The 17,860-nt window shown below is 47.7% G+C and overlaps 1 long non-coding RNA gene across 2 annotated transcripts; it reads right to left on the bottom strand.

Moving 5' to 3' along the window:
- Positions 1 to 15,729: 15,729 nt before the first annotated feature.
- LOC123145481 (uncharacterized) lies at positions 15,730 to 17,467 on the bottom strand. 2 transcript variants are annotated; one of them, XR_006472305.1, is made up of 3 exons: positions 16,684 to 17,431; positions 16,353 to 16,611; positions 15,730 to 16,253 (listed from the first exon to the last, which is right to left on the bottom strand). It is a non-coding gene; the product is annotated as an uncharacterized lncRNA (long non-coding RNA). The 2 variants fall into 2 exon arrangements; XR_006472304.1 differs by having other exon boundaries at positions 16,353 to 17,467.
- Between the last annotated feature and the right edge of the window lie 393 nt (positions 17,468 to 17,860).

A 17,860-nucleotide genomic window follows, 5' to 3' on the forward strand; every position in this document is an offset into this window, starting at 1 on the left:
GTAGTCCGCTCCACTATATACAATGAGCCTGCCTGCCTGGGTTTGTCTCTCTTCAGAGTATCTCACACAAGGCGGCGGTGGCCTCTCTCTCTCTCTCACCATTGGTCACTGATCCGGCCGCATCCCATCCGCCGGCAGAAAGGGAGGATGTGCATGGTTTCTCTGTTCGATAGCGCCGAGGCAGCACGTCCCTATCAGCGGTACCCGCCGTTCTCTCTGACCAAGCTCCGGAGTGGTAAAGCCTACGCCACCTGCTCCCTGCCGCAGTATGGGCAGATCCCGCCCGCCGCCGCTCACCTAGTTACATCCTGACGACCCCTAGGTATCCCCTCCGACCTTGCTCCACTGCCCGTCTTCCCACGTCGCTGCATGTGGAAAATCTTGCATGTGGATCTTCCATAGTTCTTTGCCCAAAACGTAGCTCGTCCGGCGTACTTTCCATATTGCAATCTCGTCCTCACACCGTTTTAGACAAACACAACCGTGTTGTTATCTTCCCTTAGGACAAGGAATATGCTTCTTTTTTGTCGTCGTATGTGTCATCAACTGTTATTGGCCAGTAATTGTTTCCTTTCTACCTCTTTTTTGCAAACAGGGATATCCATTTCACCTCGTTGCTATTTCGACCTTTTGGTGAACTGCACAAATCACTTTTTTTCTTAAGAGTGTTTTGTGCAGTTATACTAAAATGTCACACGGGCAACGTCTCTACATTTCAGTGCGACTGCACAAAGGGAGATTGGTTTTGCTCTATCCTCCTCATCCAACTCCGAGCCTCATCTTCTCCAACTATTTGCTTAATCTTCTCCAACTAGTTAGTATTAAGAGAGACTGCAAAGGTGACCGGCTTCTATTTGTGTGTTTATTGTTTCATCAGCAGTCCTCTATTATTGTAATCACACTTAATATCTTTGGAACAGGGATGCTCAGCTCTATTTTAGTGGAACCGCACAAAATGATCGGACTGTTGCATGCTCCAGACAGCTACTTTTTCCCCAACATGCCTTGTTGATTTAGACAGAGTTGGGGGGACGTTGCTGCCAATGAAAGCATGGATCAATTTTAATCTAACACCTTCTCACAACTTTGTCTTTAGTTGTGATGTAAATATTAGCTCTGATCTGCTAATCATTTAGATGCATTAGCAAGGAAGTTAGTTTTTTATTGTTTCCGAAAGAGCATGGATGGCAAGACACACGAAACAAAAGCTGAAAGCTCAGAGCGTTGTACAATTTCATGTCGCTGGAAAATTATTTGTATAGTATGTCAATTATGTAAACAAATGCTGGAAGCTTGATAGCATTGCCAGAAGCCTCTTCAGCATCCGGTCCATGTGCCATGCACAAAATTATACTTCCTCCGCTCCTAAATATTTATCTTTTTACAAATTTCAAATGGACATATTTTAGAGTGTAGATTCACTCATTTTGCTTCGTATGTAGTCACTCGTTGAAATCTCTAGAAAGACAAATACTCCGGAGTATATTTAAGAATGGAGGGAGTAGTGCACAACCGCATGGGAGACTCAGACCGGTCGTTGCGCCGCACTAATAGTGAGTAATGAGTAGTCAAATCATAAGCCCCACCTTTCCCACTGTAAGTTGCTCGGAAGAAGCATCCATCAATACACTCTTCTTTGAATCCGCTCATACTACTCCATCCGTCACTGTTTATAGAGCGTGCTTAAAAAAACAATCTCTGGGACCAAGGCAACTAGCGATCGGCCTGAAAAATAGCATTGGTAGTTATAGCACGGCGTCTATTACTAGAGGAAATAATGTGAACACACATGCATGTAGTGCTTCCACCCCGGGTACACACATGCATGCACTTACTCCACTCTGTAGTACATCGAGAGAAAATTGTGGACTTGATTGCGGTTACCACGCCCTAATTATTTGAGCATTAAACCAAACGCGTCTAAAGTCTCCCTGGTGGTGGAAATGCATGGAGAGAAATGCATCAGAATGAAGCGCACCCTGTAAACTGTGACGGAGGGAGGAGTAGTATGAAGGTGCAAAACCAAGTACGCATATGGCCAGTCGGTCAATGCACTTCCTCTTGGCATATCGCTGACATGTGGGACCAGAGTGTGAGCAAGCCGATCTCAACTGACGGCAAAATGGCCAACCCGCCGTTCCTTGAGAGAGACGAGGAGCGAGAACACATAGACAGGCTCGCACGGAGGCCAAGATATATTCGAGCATGGTTGATCGATATCATCATTACATGTTCGATGTTTTTTAATACTACTATTGGGTTGCCGTTTTCCACCCTTCTCCCGAATAAATGTGTACTTTATCAGAGATTAAAATAAAATAAGAGTACAGACGCTCCACCATGCGGTTCTAGTAGTAGTACTACACGTACTACTAAACCTTGCGCTTGGCTCTTCGCCTCTTCATGAAGTCGAACAATGATGGTACTCCACATGTTGGGTACAACAGTGTATGCCTTTGGCAATCTGACATCGAATGAACTGTTGCATGTCCACCGCCTGAGCGAGGGTAGGTTGCATTAGTCAAAAGGCATAAGCAAGCTTCACCTTGTCCTGCAAGCTTCTCCTCGTTCTGCGAGTTGACGGGACACACCAAAAAGTAGTGCTAGTCCATACTCCCTCCTTTCCGGTTAATATGGCTTAATCATTTTTGCGGGTAAATGAGAGAGCTTTGTTCATATATAAGCATTCTTAGGACGATCAACCAAGAGACTGGTCACTAGGAAGCGAGGTACCCCGCAAAAAAAGAAGAAGGAAGCGAGGTGTTTCATCAAGCCAGCTCTCGGCCACACTCAAAGTGCAGCAAGCACGGTTCGCACAAAGATGCGCCACAAGGTTTGCTGACCTGTTTACATGCTGAATAACAAAAAAAGAGAAAATATTACCGAGCGCTCCTATTTGTAACGGGATATGAGAAAGAATTAAGCGAGAATTGTGGCGAGTGTTCCAGGCAATCAACTTCCATTATCACATGCGAGAACCCTTGAAGAGAATCAAATGTGTTGAAGATTGCTTTATCACATTTTAAAATAAAATAAGAGTGCAGACGCTCCTCCATCTGGTTCCTAGTAGTAATACATACCTCTATAGTAGTAGTACGAGTACTAGTAAAGTTTGCGCTTGGCTGTTCGCCTCTTCGGGAAGTCGAACAATAATAGTACTAGTATAGTGCATGCTTGTGGCAATCTGACACCGAATTAACTGTTGCACGTCCACCGCCTGAGTGAGGGAGAGCTTGCATTAGTCAAAAGTTTCTCCTTGTCCTGCGAGCCGCCGCATGCAAGATTCTCCCGTCCTGCAAGCTTCTCCTCGTTCGGCAAGTTGACGGGACATAACAAAGTAATGCTAGTCCATACTGCCTCCTTTCCGATTAATATGGCTTAATTTCAAACGAGATAAATACACTGTCTGTCACTGTATATTTGTAAAAATACGGTCAGTGGACTTCATAATACGCTCATTTCGCTCAATATAGACATTTTCCGGTGTTTATACGGTCACTAGCTCACCCTGGCTGAGTATGTGTGTGCATGCACGTGTAGGTTGAGCACTTGAGCGTGACCGTGTGTGTTCCGTCTTGTGCTCGGACATGCATGCATTAGGGCGTCGCACGCGTTTTTGCGTCCATGTGTACGTGTGACTGTTGCATGCATGCACGAGGTTGTAGTCCCTCACCTTCACATGTTCATAAGTCAATGCTTTGTCAAAACGTTGCATGCAAGGTTTAATCATTCGTTGTTCACGCATGCATTCGTGATATTAATACCTTGGTAAAGAAAATTTCTTGAGGAAAACGAGCCCATGAATTGAGTACAAAGGGGACCAATAAGCCAGGATGGAGGGAGTACTAGTTAGTGAAGAACCGGAAGGAGGGAGTAGGTACTAGTAGTACTACGTAACAACATGTAGTAACAAAATTCCTTTATGCGCATCCTGTCTATGTGTCATGCAATAAAATAGCGATAAGTACAAGTGAGACTCAGGAACGGTCATACACGTAGGGGGAGTACGTGTAGGGGCCACTAAGGAGCAGTCAAATCACACAGTAAGTTAGTCGGAAGAAGCAACCATCATTTCACTCTTCAATGACACGTACGCAATATAAAATGGTCGATATGGACAGAAAAAGAAAACCACTATATATACACTAGCAGGAGCCTAAGCTACAAGCCTGCTTGCTTGGGTTGCTCTCTTCACAAGCATAGAATAATGGTGGCCACACCGCGGGTCACATATCCGGCCTGATCCCGCCGCTGGGGGAAGGGAACGATGTTCTGCGTAGTCGCGGTCGACATCGGCGAGGGAGAAAACCCACAGTCGGTGCGTCCCAATCGGGGGTCCCCGCGGTATGGGCTGATGCCGCGTCCCAACCGCCCTTCTACCTACAACCCGACATCCTAGGTACATCTTCCTTTTGGAGCCGGCTTGCTCCAGTGCCGCAGCTCCCCACGTAGCTCCATCTCCATGTTGATCTTTCTCTACCTCTACCGGTTTATATTTGTGATGAGTTTATGTCTCATGTGAAGGAAATATGCCCTAGAGGCAATAATAAAGTTATTATTTATTTCCTTATATCATGATAAATGTTTATTATTCATGCTAGAATTGTATTAACTGGAAACTTGATACATGTGTGAATACATAGACAAACAGAGTGTCACTAGTATGCCTCTACTTGACTAGCTCGTTGATCAAAGATGGTTATGTTTCCTAGCCATAGACATGAGTTGTCATTTGATTAACGGGATCACATCATTAGGAGAATGATGTGATTGACTTGACCCATTCCGTTAGCTTAGCACTCGATCGTTTAGTATGTTGCTATTGCTTTCTTCATGACTTATACATGTTCCTATGACTATGAGATTATGCAACTCCCGTTTATCGGAGGAACACTTTGTGTGCTACCAAACGTCACAACGTAACTGGGTGATTATAAAGGTGCTCTACAGGTGTCTCCGAAGGTACTTGTTGGGTTGGCGTATTTCGAGATTAGGATTTGTCACTCCGATTGTCGGAGAGGTATCTCTGGGCCCTCTCGGTAATGCACATCACTTAAGCCTTGCAAGCATTGCAACTAATGAGTTTGTTGCGAGATGATGTATTACGGAACGAGTAAAGAGACTTGCCGGTAACGAGATTGAACTAGGTATCGAGATACCGACGATCGAATCTCGGGCAAGTAACATACCGATGACAAAGGGAACAACGTATGTTGTTATGCGGTCTGACCGATAAAGATCTTCGTAGAATATGTGAGAGCCAATATGAGCATCCAGGTTCCGCTATTGGTTATTGACTGGAGAGGTGTCTCGGTCATGTCTACATAGTTCTCGAACCCGTAGGGTCCGCACGCTTAACGTTATGATGACGGTTATATTATGAGTTTATGTGTTTTGATGTACCGAAGGAGTTCGGAGTCCCGGATGAGATCGGGGACATGACAAGGAGTCTCGAAATGGCCGAGACGTAAAAATCGATATATTGGACGACTATATTCGGACTTCGGAAAGGTTCCGGGTGATTCGGGTATTTTTCGGAGTACCGGAGAGTTACGGGAATTCGTATTGGGCCTTAATGGGCCATACGGGAAAGGAGAGAAAGGCCCCAAAGGGTGGCCGCACCCCTCCCCATGGACTAGTCCGAATTGGACTAGGGAGGGGGGCGCCCCCTTCCTTCTTTCTCCTTCTCCCTTCCCTTCTCCTATTCCAACAAGGAAAGGAGGAGTCCTACTCCCGGTGGGAGTAGGACTCCCCCCTTGGCGCGCCCTCCTCCTTGGCCGGCGGCCTCCCCCTTGCTCCTTTATATACGGGGGCAGGGGGGCACCTCTAGACACACAATTGATCAACGATCTTTTAGCCGTGTGCGGTGCCCCCCTCCACCATATTACACCTCGATAATATCATAGCGGAGCTTAGGTGAAGCCCTGCGTCGGTAGAACATCATCATCGTCACCACGCCGTCGTGCTGACGAAACACTCCCTCAACACTCGGCTGGATCGGAGTTCGAGGGACGTCATCGAGCTGAACGTGTGCAGAACTCGGAGGTGCCGTGCGTTCGGTACTTGATCGGTCGGATCGTGAAGACATACGACTACATCAACCGCGTTGTGTTAACGCTTCCGCTTTCGGTCTACGAGGGTACATGGACAACACTCTCCCCTCTCGTTGCTATGCATCACCATGATCTTGCGTGTGCGTAGGAATTTTTTTTTAAATTACTACGTTCCCCAACATCATGAACTAGTGCCACTACTATTATTCTAATCACACTTCTTCAATATCTTTGCCATCACGGATGCTCACCTCAATTTTAGTGGAACTGCACAAAAGCATCGTATGATCCGAGGGTGCCAGCCGTCTTTCGTTCGACAGGTTCTACCTAGCCAGGAAATTAAATCCTGTTTACGGTTTAGGGTTTAAGTCGTAGTGACCCCATCAGTAGTTTTTCTTTTGTACACGCTCTCACAACTTTTGTCTTTAGTTGTGAAGTATATATTGGCTATGATCTGTGAATCATTGAGATGCATCAGCATGCGTGCTAGTTTTCCTTTGTATTTGATGGAATGTTGTAACGGGGCAACCTTGTAGTAGGAATGAAAATGGAGTGGAAAGTTTATGTTTTTCCGGAGAAAAAATGGAAACAGAGAGAAACCAATGTTTCATTTCGATGGATCGCGCCATCGAGCAAAACCAACATTTAAATCACGTATGTCGCATTCGTGTCTCACCCTCCTCCACGGCTCCACCCCACACGGTCGCTCGACATGCCACTCACCGCAAACCGGGTATACGATAACTGTCCCGCCTGCTTGTCGATGGATCGCGTCATGGAGTACTAGCACTACTGGAAGAGATTGACGAGTTGGGGGAGGGCAGCTAGCTGTAGCACGGACTCCCAAAAACTTTTTACATGCATGTTGTGGCCGGCTATTGCGACCTTTGAACATGGAGCAGTCGCGTGCACCGGGAAGCGGCACGGGCGATGCTCTCTCGACCGGTGCGCCGTTTCAATGCCGGCGCCAGTGAGAGGTCGCGTCCGGTCTCGCCGGGCATGAATGCGGCACTAACCGTTTCAGGCGGGAAGCACGCGCGGGTGATGAAGAGGGTTCGGGTTGGTCAGGAGCGGGCGTGACAGCGGTCCGGATGCCCGCAAACAAGACATGTTGTACGTTAATATTGATGCGTATATAATTAACAACGTAAATAATATGCCAGTTGGACAAATATGATTGGAGATGGAGATGGAATTTTACGTAAACACAGATATGCATGTCTATGTCTATGTGTGTGTGCGCGACGACTCTCGCGACCTGGAAGCAGGGGCGTGTTTTTGATCGAGTTTTCTTTCTTGGTACGTTAAAAAATTGTTCGCCAGTTTTCATTTCTTTTTTCCGGAAACGCGCGTATTCTATTTAAAACCACTGCTATGTAGAGATTTTTTTACTCCATTGTATATATAGCCTCTTGTTTGATAGGGTTTCTCGTGTCTCGCTCTCTCACCCTCTCCATATCAAAACAAGATGACAGTGTCCACTCTATCTATCTCCTCACCGGTGGTCACAAATCCGGCCGAATCCCGTCCGCTGCGGGAGGTGAGGAGGTGCAGTGTTGACGTTGTCGCCGTCGGCGATGGAGGAAGCCGATGCGCACCGTCCTCTCAGAGCCGGCGCTGGTGCGGACGAAGGTCCTCCGCGCCCTTGTTCGCTGCCGTCATGTGGGCAGATCCCGCCCGCCCGCCTAAGCGACATCTCGCCCACCTGAGGTATAACTTCTTGTATCGGTCCAGCTCCTCAGGTCGCTGCATGCGGGTTTTCTTCTATGCGACTACTCCCCAGCTCCCCATGTACAATAGCTAGGGTTTGTCGGCTGGTCCAACATCACCTACTATTATAGAGGAAATGCCACTCGAAAAGTTGTCCTGGTTTATGCCTCGGTGGAGGTATACATGTCGTTTTGACAAAAAATACATGGTGGTTGTGCGGTCATTGTCCATATGCTCCTATTGCTGCTGCTAATCTAATACTATCACTGGTTAAATGAAGAAATGTTTTTTTCTCGGGTATGCTAGTTTAGTTCCCATCAAGATAATCATGATGCTTCTGTTTGTTGGTGTACTTTTCATTAATTCTTATTGACAATTGAGATGTCGCTGTTAATCTTGTACCACTGCCAAAACAAAGTAACAACACCATATCCCTTCTTTATATTTTTGCAAATAGCGATGCGTATCTCCATACCCGGGCATGTCTTCCTCAATTTTAGTGGAACTGCACAAAATTGGATGGCCATTGTTGTTCCACCTCACTGTCCTCTGCCACGTGGTTCTTCCTTCCTCGAGCTTGATTACTGAGAAGAAACAGACCACAATGAGGATTTGTCGAACTTCGTAGGTGCCTCACCCAAACTTGATGCCAAATGGATGATGCATCACCACGATGACCTATCGACGCTCATGGTTGCGCCTCATGGTTGCATCGACTGGTGAAGCTGATCGATTTTCAATGAAAAACAAGTTGTCTTCCATCAGTGCTATTGTAACGCCCGGATAATCAAGCTACAGTAATCCCACGCTAATGGTGCCACGTCACCATAGTTACTGTTGCTAATCTACCATTAGGTCAAACCGTTTCAAAATTCAAATTTAAATTAATGTCGACAATAAAAGTTTTTCAAAATTTAAAACCAAAATGTTCGGGAGATGCCATATTTTGCATAAGTAAATATGGTGTAGTAAACACATCTTTATAAAATGCCTAAATAATTTAAATTGAAATAAAACAGAAAAGAAAATAAATAAAAGAAAGAAAATGCAAAAGAGACAGCAAAAAAAAGGAGAAACCACCCCTGGGCCGTGGCCCAACTGGGCCAACCCCCAGGCCCAGCCGGCCACCCACCCCACCTTATCCCCTCACCCCCACCCACTCCACCGACACCCCCCACTCTCCCCCTCCCTCCCCCGATCCAGATCGGATCGGGCTCGCCCCCGACGTCGCCCCGCTCGCCCCCCCCCCCCCCCCCGTCGCCCCGCTCGCCCCCCGTCGCCCCGCTCGCCCCAATGTCGCCCCGCTCGCCCCCCGTCGCCCCGCTCGCCCCCCGTCGCCCCGCTCGCCCCAATGTCGCCCCGCTCGCCCCCCGTCGCCCCGCTCGCCCCCGACGCCGCGCCGTTCGCGCCTCGCGCAGGGCCGCCCCTCTGCTTCCCCCTGGCGCTGCCCCGGATTCGCCGCTCGCGGTCGCCAGACCCCAGCGCCTTCGCCACCTCGTCGGCGTCGCCTCCTCGCCTCTCCATCGCCGGCCACCCCGAGCTTCCCCGAGCCCGCTGCCCGTGCCCTACTCCTCCTCTGTGAGCTCCCCCTCTCTCTGCCATGGCCGCGCCCGCGCGTGACCGCGCCCCTCTGCTCTTGCCACGCGCGCGCCGTCGCTGCTCGTCGCCGGGTCCGCCCGCACCACCGCACCGTCGCGCCACGGCCGTGCTCATCGCCGTCGTTTACCTCACCTCCGCAGACCCCCGCGCCGGACACCGCCCCTATGAAACTACCTCGCCGCCCCGCCGCACACACCACGCGTCATCGTGGCCCTGTTGCGGCTCTACCCGCGCCGTCTCGCCTGGCCTCATCGCGCCGCCCTGCTACGGCAGCCACCGCGGCCGCGCCTCCTCCCCTGGTTGCCAAAGGCATGCGAGCACCCCTTCGCCCGCACCGGCCACCCGCGCCCCCGCTTTGGCCCCCTGGGCCACTGCCAGGTGGGGCCTCACCCCCCTGAGCCACTGCCCCTGGGCCCGAACCCCCTTGGGCCACAGACAGGTGGGCCCCTGCGCCCAGAGAACGAAAATAAAAAAATGATTTAAAAAATAAAAATAAAAATAAAAATAATAAATTAATTAATAAAAATTAATAAATAAATAAAACAAATAATAAAAATAAATTTAATTAATTAATTAATTAACTAAATTAATTAAGTTAATTAATCTTGTTTAAATTAATCTAATTAGTTAACTAATTTAACTAAACAGTAGTTAATTAGCTAACAGCCCATGACAGGTGGGACCCACCTGTCAGGTTGACCAGGTCAACGGTCAACGTTGACTGCTGACGACAGCATGACATCATGCTGATGTCATAAATCCAAATTTCGAATTAAATTAAATAATTAATTAAATTCCAGAAATTAATAAATTCTTTTGAAAACCATATCTTTTAATCCGTAACTCGGATGGAAATACTTTGTACATGAAAGTTGCTCAGAACGACGAGACGAATCTGGATACGCAGCCCGTTCGTCCACCACACATCCCTAACCTATCGAACTCGCAACTTTCCCCCTCCGGTCCGTCTGTCCGAAAACGCGAAACAACGGGAATACTTTCCCGGATGTTCCCCCCCTTCGCCGGTACCACCTACTGTCGCGTTAGGACACACCTAGCACCGCTCATTGTCATGTCACGCATCGTCATGCTTATGTTTGCATTGTATTTACTGTTTCTTCCCCCCTCTTCTCTCCGGTAGACTACGAGACCGACGCTGCTGCTGACCAGTTCGAGTACAGAGTTGACGACCCCTCCTACTTGCCAGAGCAACCAGGCAAGCCCCCCCCCCTTGATCACCAGATATCGCCTATTCTTATCTATACTGCTTGCATTAGAGTAGTATAGCCTGTTACTGCTTTCCGTTAATCCTATCCTGATGCATAGCCTGTCCTTGCTTCTACTGTTGTTACCTTTACCTGCAATCCTACATGCTTAGTATAGGATGCTAATTTTCCATCAGTGGCCCTACATTCTTGTCCGTCTGCTGTGCTATACTATCGGGCCGTGATCACTTGGGCGGTGATCACGGGTATATACTTATATACTATACATGACACATGTGATGACTAAAGTCGGGTCGGCTCGTAGGAGTACCCGCAAGTGGATCTTTGTGGCGGAGCGACAGGGCAGGTTGAGACCGCCTACGTGAGAGGTGGGCCTAGCCCTGGACGGCGTCCGCGGTTACTTCGACATAACACGCTTAACGAGTTCTTGGTATTTGATCTGAGTCTGGCCATTTGGTCTATACGCACTAACCATCTACGCGGGAGTAGTTATGGGTATCCCGGCGTCGTGGTATCAGCCGAAGCTCTTTTTGACGTCAGCGACTGAGTGGCGCGCGCCGCATTGGACCGTAAGCTCGCGCTTGTATTAAGGGGGCTAGGTCTGCTTCCGGCCGCGTACGCAACGTGCAGGTGTGCATAGGGCGATGGGCCCAGACCCCTGCGCGCATAGGGTTTAGACCGGCGTGCTGACCTCTCTGTTGAGCCTAGGTGGGGCTGCGACGTGTTGATCTTACGAGGCCGGGCATGACCCAGAAAAGTGTGTCCGGCCAAATGGGATCGAGCGTGTTGGGTTATGTGGTGCACCCCTGCAGGAAAGTTTATCTATTCGAATAGCCGTGTCCCTCGGTAAAAGGACGACCCGGAGTTGTACCTTGACCTTATGACAACTAGAACCGGATACTGAATAAAATACACCCTTCCAAGTGCCAGATACAACCCGGTGATCGCTCTCTAACAGGGCGACGAGGAGGGGATCACCGGGTAGGATTATGCTATGCGATGCTACTTGGAGGACTTCAATCTACTCTCTTCTACATGCTGCAAGATGAATATGGCCAGAAGCGTAGTCTTCGACAGGACTAGCTATCCCCCTCTTATTCTGGCATTCTGCAGTTCAGTCCACTGATATGCCCCTTTACACATATACCCATGCATATGTAGTGTAGCTCCTTGCTTGCGAGTACTTTGGATGAGTACTCACGGTTGCTTCTCTCCCTCTTTTCCCCCTTTCCTTTCTATCTGGTTGTTGCAACCAGATGCTGGAGTCCAGGAGCCAGACGCCGCCGTCGACGACGACACCTACGACACTGGAGGTGCCTACTACTACGTGCAGCCCGCTGACGATGACCAGGAGTAGTTAGGAGGATCCCAGGCAGGAGGCCTGCGCCTCGTTCGATCTGTATCCCAGTTTGTGCTAGCCTTCTTAAGGCAAACTTGTTTAACTTATGTATGTACTCAGATATTGTTGCTTCCGCTGACTCGTCTGTGATCGAGCACTTGTATTCGAGCCCTCGAGGCCCCTGGCTTGTATTATGATGCTTGCATGACATATTTATGTTTTAGAGTTGTGTTGTGATATCTTCCCGTGAGTCCCTGATCTTGATCGTACACATTTGCGTGCATGATTAGTGTACGGTCAAAACGGGGGCGTCACAGCTATTTTCTTGTTACCCACAAAGATGATATCCTTCATGAGTTCACCTTGGTTGCATTGGAGATGCAGTCGTCTTTCACGTTGGTGCAATTTTATCACACAATTGGCTATGAACCAAATGTTTCCTTGAAGAAGGATCGACGTTGGTACTAAGAGCATAAGTTTTGTATTGATTTCTAAGCCTTCTCACAACTTTGTCTTCAGCTCTCCTGTAATTTTATTTGTACAGCTATTAACTTTGATTTTAAAAAATGGTGTGGACTAAAAACCCGGATGGACGTAGTAGCCCTCCATTTATATTTACTCTGGATATTAGATTTGACTAAAGTCAAACTTTGTAAAGTTTGACCAAGTTTAGGCCGAACACAACAAACCATAATTATTGAGAGAGGGCAAACTGTACATACCCTCAAACCTTTTCGATAATTAAAATTAAAATTCTTTATTTGTACACACTCTCACATGTTTATGATAATTTGGCGCATGTGTGGTTGTTCACTTAAGGGATGGTAGTGTACCTCACGTGAAGGACAGGAAGTGCGACCAGAACGCATGGATCGTTAGTTCATCAGAAGTAGTAGTTTTCTTCACTGGTACGTTAAATAAAGAGTTTCGTTTCGTACTTACACAATTTAAAATGATTGTTATGGAGAGAATAAGACAACCACTCCACTATATATTGGTAGTATACACGAGCGCTATATGGCCGCAGCTTCATTGACTTAGTGCACCTGCCTTTGGGTGTATGACAGGTGGGCCCAAAATGTGGCTGGCCCACCTGTCATACAACCAAAGGCAGTGCAGTTAAGTCACTGGAGCTCAGTCCGTACTACAATATATATGTAGTACTATATAAGCTCGAGCCTCAGCGCTTGTTTGCTAGGGTTTGCACTCTCCACACTCTCGCCTAGGACGACAGTTTGGGACACCTAGGTGCCCAGGCAACTTGCCTATCCGTCGTTGGATCGTGTTCAGCGACTGATTTGGCAACAAATGTAAATGCCTTAATTACTAGTTAATTTGGCAGGCTTTAATTCTTTAACCATCCCATGCATGCATGTCACCTCATAAAAAAGGAAGGAGATTAAAATACCATATTGAATAAAAATTAGCACTTATTGTTTCGTAGAATAAGTCACTAGGTATGTAAATACTCGTGTATTTTACGTAATTTCAGTATTAGGCATAGACATACACACCACATAATTGGGTATATACATACTCGTACATATACTTTTTTGCATGGTAACCACATACATACATAATTTCGTTACTTGGTATATGCATACCCACGTATGTAAATAATTTTTTTAGTAGGTATATGCATACCCACGTATGTATATAATTTTGTTAGTAGGTATATGCATACCCGCGTATGTATATAATTTCGTTACTAGCTAGAACATGGAATAATTTATTATATACATACCCGCGTATTAGATACTCATATTGAATTGTTAGGAAACAAAAAAAAGAACATAGTAGTTCAGAAAATAATTTATTGGGTATATAATACCCGCTTATGTGCATAATTTCGTTAGTAAGTATTTGATACCAGTATTAGATAGTTAGGAGACAGAAATACGTGTATTAGATACCCATAGTAGGTCAGAAAAAATAAACAATAATACGATTTATTGTATGACAAGTCTTGCATGCCTAATATTTAAAAATGGAAACAAAATGTAAGAATGGAAAGCCTTGCATGAAGAATAGTTAGGAAAGAAATCAAACAATCATTGTGCAGCGATACCTACCTGAAACAAGCAAGGTGCCTGAGCACCTAGGTGTCCCAGATAATTTACCTAGGTGTCCTATATATATATATATATATATATATATATATATATATATATATATATATATATATATATATATATATATATATATATATATAGCCGGTCTATTCTGCTTATATTAGCAGAATAGTTATTCTGATAACACTGCCGCACTGCACGCTCAACACGAGAGCACTGCACTTTCTATAGCAAATGCACTGCAATACAGACTAGTGAACTTCGTGTCGGAAAAAACTGCATGCAGTGTTTTTTCGATACTGTTTTCGCTTTAATTTTTTAACCGTTTATCGGAACGAGGCGTATAATATACCGTTGGAAAGATATGGATTAGGCGCAACTTCGCCATGTTGAACACTTTCCGAGATTCCTCGCGGTTTAATAGCATTTTCAAAAACGGTGCGGTGGATGACGAGTGGCAGCAAGCGTATTTTCATGATTTTTTCTAAACCGCTCATCGGAATAAAGCAAATGATACGCCGTTGGAAAGATACCGTCGAGGCGCATCTTTTTCATATTTATTTTTTTTCTCTAATTCGTTACGGTTTAAGAGCAGTTTCAAATTTACTAAATCGCGGAATTACGTTTTTCAAATTTTTTACAATTTTCGGTACTGTTGTGGCTCTAGTTTTTGAAACGTTTGTCGAAACGAGGCGTGTAATACGTCATTGGAAAGCTATGGACAAGGCGCAACTTTCATATCTAGAAATGGTTTTGAGATTCCTTATAGTTTTTAGTTAATTTTGAAAATCGTGCGGCTGACTACGAGAGGCAGTGGCCGTTTTTCGAGAAATTTTTACAAACCGCTGGTCGAAATGATTCAAATTATATGCCGTTGGAAAGATATTGTCGAGACGCAACTTTTTCATGTATAACAATCTCTCTAATTCCTTACGGTTTAAAAGCATTCTTTAAATTACCGAAATGAGGACACTCTGTTTTTCGCGACACTTAAATCGATGAGTGAACTTCATCCGACAGAAAACCGCACTGCTTCAGAGTGAAACCCGCACTGCATTAGACGGACAAGCAAACTGCATCATTCCTTTTCTCAAGCGTACGTTTAACGGACGAGGAAGTGGAGTGCACTTCACATCGGGCGTAAGTGGACCGCAAACTATCGAGAGGTGAGCCGCATGAGATTACGAAGTGAGCTTCACATCGGGCGTAAGTGGACTGCAAAACTATCAAGAGGTGGGCCGCATGAGATTACGAAGTGAGCTTCACGTCTGGCGTAAGTGGACCGCAAAACTATCGAGAGGTGAGCCGCATGAGATTACAAAGTAAGCTTCACATCGGGCATAAGTGGATCGCAAAACTATCGAGAGGTGAGCCGCATGAGATTATAAAGTGAGCTTCACATCGGGCGTAAGTGGACCACAAAACTATCGAGAGGTGAGCCGCATGAGATTACAAAGTGAGCTTAATAATAAATTTACATACGAGACTTTTCTGTTTACCAAGTGGTGCCTCTGATGTTTTTGTTTCTGATGGGAATTACTTTTTTCTCTTTTTTCATAAAGTGAAGCACCAACCACCACAAAATGAACCAGACACCTTTTCTACAAATAAAAGAATACATACAAAACTTCACACATGAACCGCGCGAGCCGCAAGCAGTGCACCAATGGACTGCATCTAAAGAAAACCGTCAAACTTTTCAAACAAGTCAACCGTACTGCACGGTGGAGTCGAGAGAACTGCAATGTTCTTTTTTATAGTTACACAAATTTATTGTCCAAGTTTACATAAAAACTCCTCAAACAAAAATGGAATCAAATTCCTAGGTTCTGGGTCCAGTTCCATTGACCCAGCCAGAGCCAAACGAGCTGCGAGGTAGAGCCTAGTGAGCTGCACGCCCGCCCGCCCACTCGAACCACATTTTTCTGCAAATCCTGGAATCCCAACGCCACCCAAGTGTACTGCATGTGAGATCCCCGTCCGAGTGACAAACTGTAGCAAACATGTCCATACAAAACCTTTTATTCAGTGCACTGCAACACACATCTAGAGAACTGCAAACAAAGACATCATCGCGAAACGGAACTGTCACTCTCTGTTGGATAGGGGAGTACGCCGGTGAACAGCATAACCGGAACCAGTGTACCACACGTGCCACGCCGGCAAACTGCACGCCCGCACGGATGCGCCGGCCCCCATCCAGCGTCGTCCCACACACTGGCGGCTAGGAGAGGCGGGTAGGAGGATGGGTGAACTGCAAAACAAAATTAGTGAGCTTCAAAAAATTCAAAATGAGCTGCAACTGTTCTGCACATCCAAAATCCAAAAGGAAAAGCAAAAAAGCAAAACGCACTGCACACGGAAACCGCACGCCGCACTGATCTGCACTGCACGAGCTGCAGCCTCACCGGCGATGCGCACTACAGTTGGACCGCACGAGGCATCAGATCTCCATCCAAAATCCAACAAAAAAACAACTTATCCCTTTCTGAACTGCATGGGCGTCCTAGCCGCCGTTGAACATCATCGCGCGCTCCTGGGATCGCTGGTATCTTGCGTTTTTGTGGAGGTTGAGCACAGGCACACTACTGCCCCTCGCGCGCCGGTGCCTCCTGTGGCCGGAACTTGCATCAGAGGTCAGGGGGCGAGGGGAAGTAAGTAAAATCGAGAAAGGAAGGATGTACCTGGCGCCGGCATCGGGTCCTTGGAGGAGGAAGGCACCGGCGTGTGGCTGAGTAATGGTTGGCCCGAGCTCGCGACAGAGGAGAGGGGGCCTCTCGTGACACAACGGGCTCCATGGATCCAGGGCAGAGGAGACGGGGGCTGCACCATGTGCCCTTTTGGATCTGGGCGAAGAAGGGGAGGAGGTGGGGCAGCGTTGCGGCGGCAGGATGGGTCTCGCCACGGCAGCGGGGCGTCGCAGGACGGGGCTCGACCTTGAGTCCACCTGGGGGGCGGAGAAGTCACGGATCCACGCCGGAATCAAAGCGGGAGAATGGGGGGGTAAGAGGATGGGCGCGCGCGGATCCCCTCCCGTAAGATCCAGAGACATCCCGACGGTGAAGGTGAGGCACCACCTGGTGGATCCTCGCCGGATCCGGGGCTGGGGCGGTGGGGGAAGGAGGCGGCCATGCTGGCTGGCGTCGAGGGCGACGGCGGGTCAGGGAGGGAGTCGGGGCGCGGTGGGGCGGGGCGCTGCGGGATGTTAGGGGGGGTAGGTGCGCGAGGGGGAGGCCGGTCGGTGGCGGGTGGCCGGTCTGCACAGAGCTGGCGGCTGGCATCGACGGTGAAAGAGGGTGAGGAGGATTAGGGGGTCGGTGCGATGCGGTGCGAGGCGTGAGTGGGAGAGAGAAGAAGGTGAGGGAACTGGGGATCGGGGTGGTGCGGGAGTTGGGAGGAGAGAGAAGAAGGTTGGATAGGGGTGGGGGAAGTTCGTTTTTGTTTTTCTGTACGCCGGACAGTGATGAAGTGTTGGCAGAATAAGAGATTTGTGTGTAGAATAAGACTCTTAAGGGTGTTATCATAATATATATACACGCTGGAGGCTCAGTTCCTTTGCTAGGGTTTGCTATATTTATAGTCTCTCACCCTCTTCACTAGATCTAAACAAAACTGTGTTGGCCTCTGTCTCTCTCTCCCCCGTCACAGCTGGTGAAGGAGGCGTCCGGATCCCGTCGCACCGGGAAGGGGAGGAGGTGCAGTGTTCACTCTATCGTCTTCGGCGAGGGAGGTAATCCACTGCCGGCTGCGCTGTTCTCTTTCACCCAGCGCCTGTGCGGGAGGGCCACCGACCCCTTCTTCCTCGCTGTCGTACGTAGTGTGGGCAGATCCGGCCTCCCGCCGCACGCCTTGCCATATCCC

The sequence above is a fragment of the Triticum aestivum genome, chromosome 6D, assembly GCF_018294505.1.
Source record: "Triticum aestivum cultivar Chinese Spring chromosome 6D, IWGSC CS RefSeq v2.1, whole genome shotgun sequence".
Classification (NCBI taxonomy): Eukaryota; Viridiplantae; Streptophyta; class Magnoliopsida; order Poales; family Poaceae; genus Triticum; species Triticum aestivum.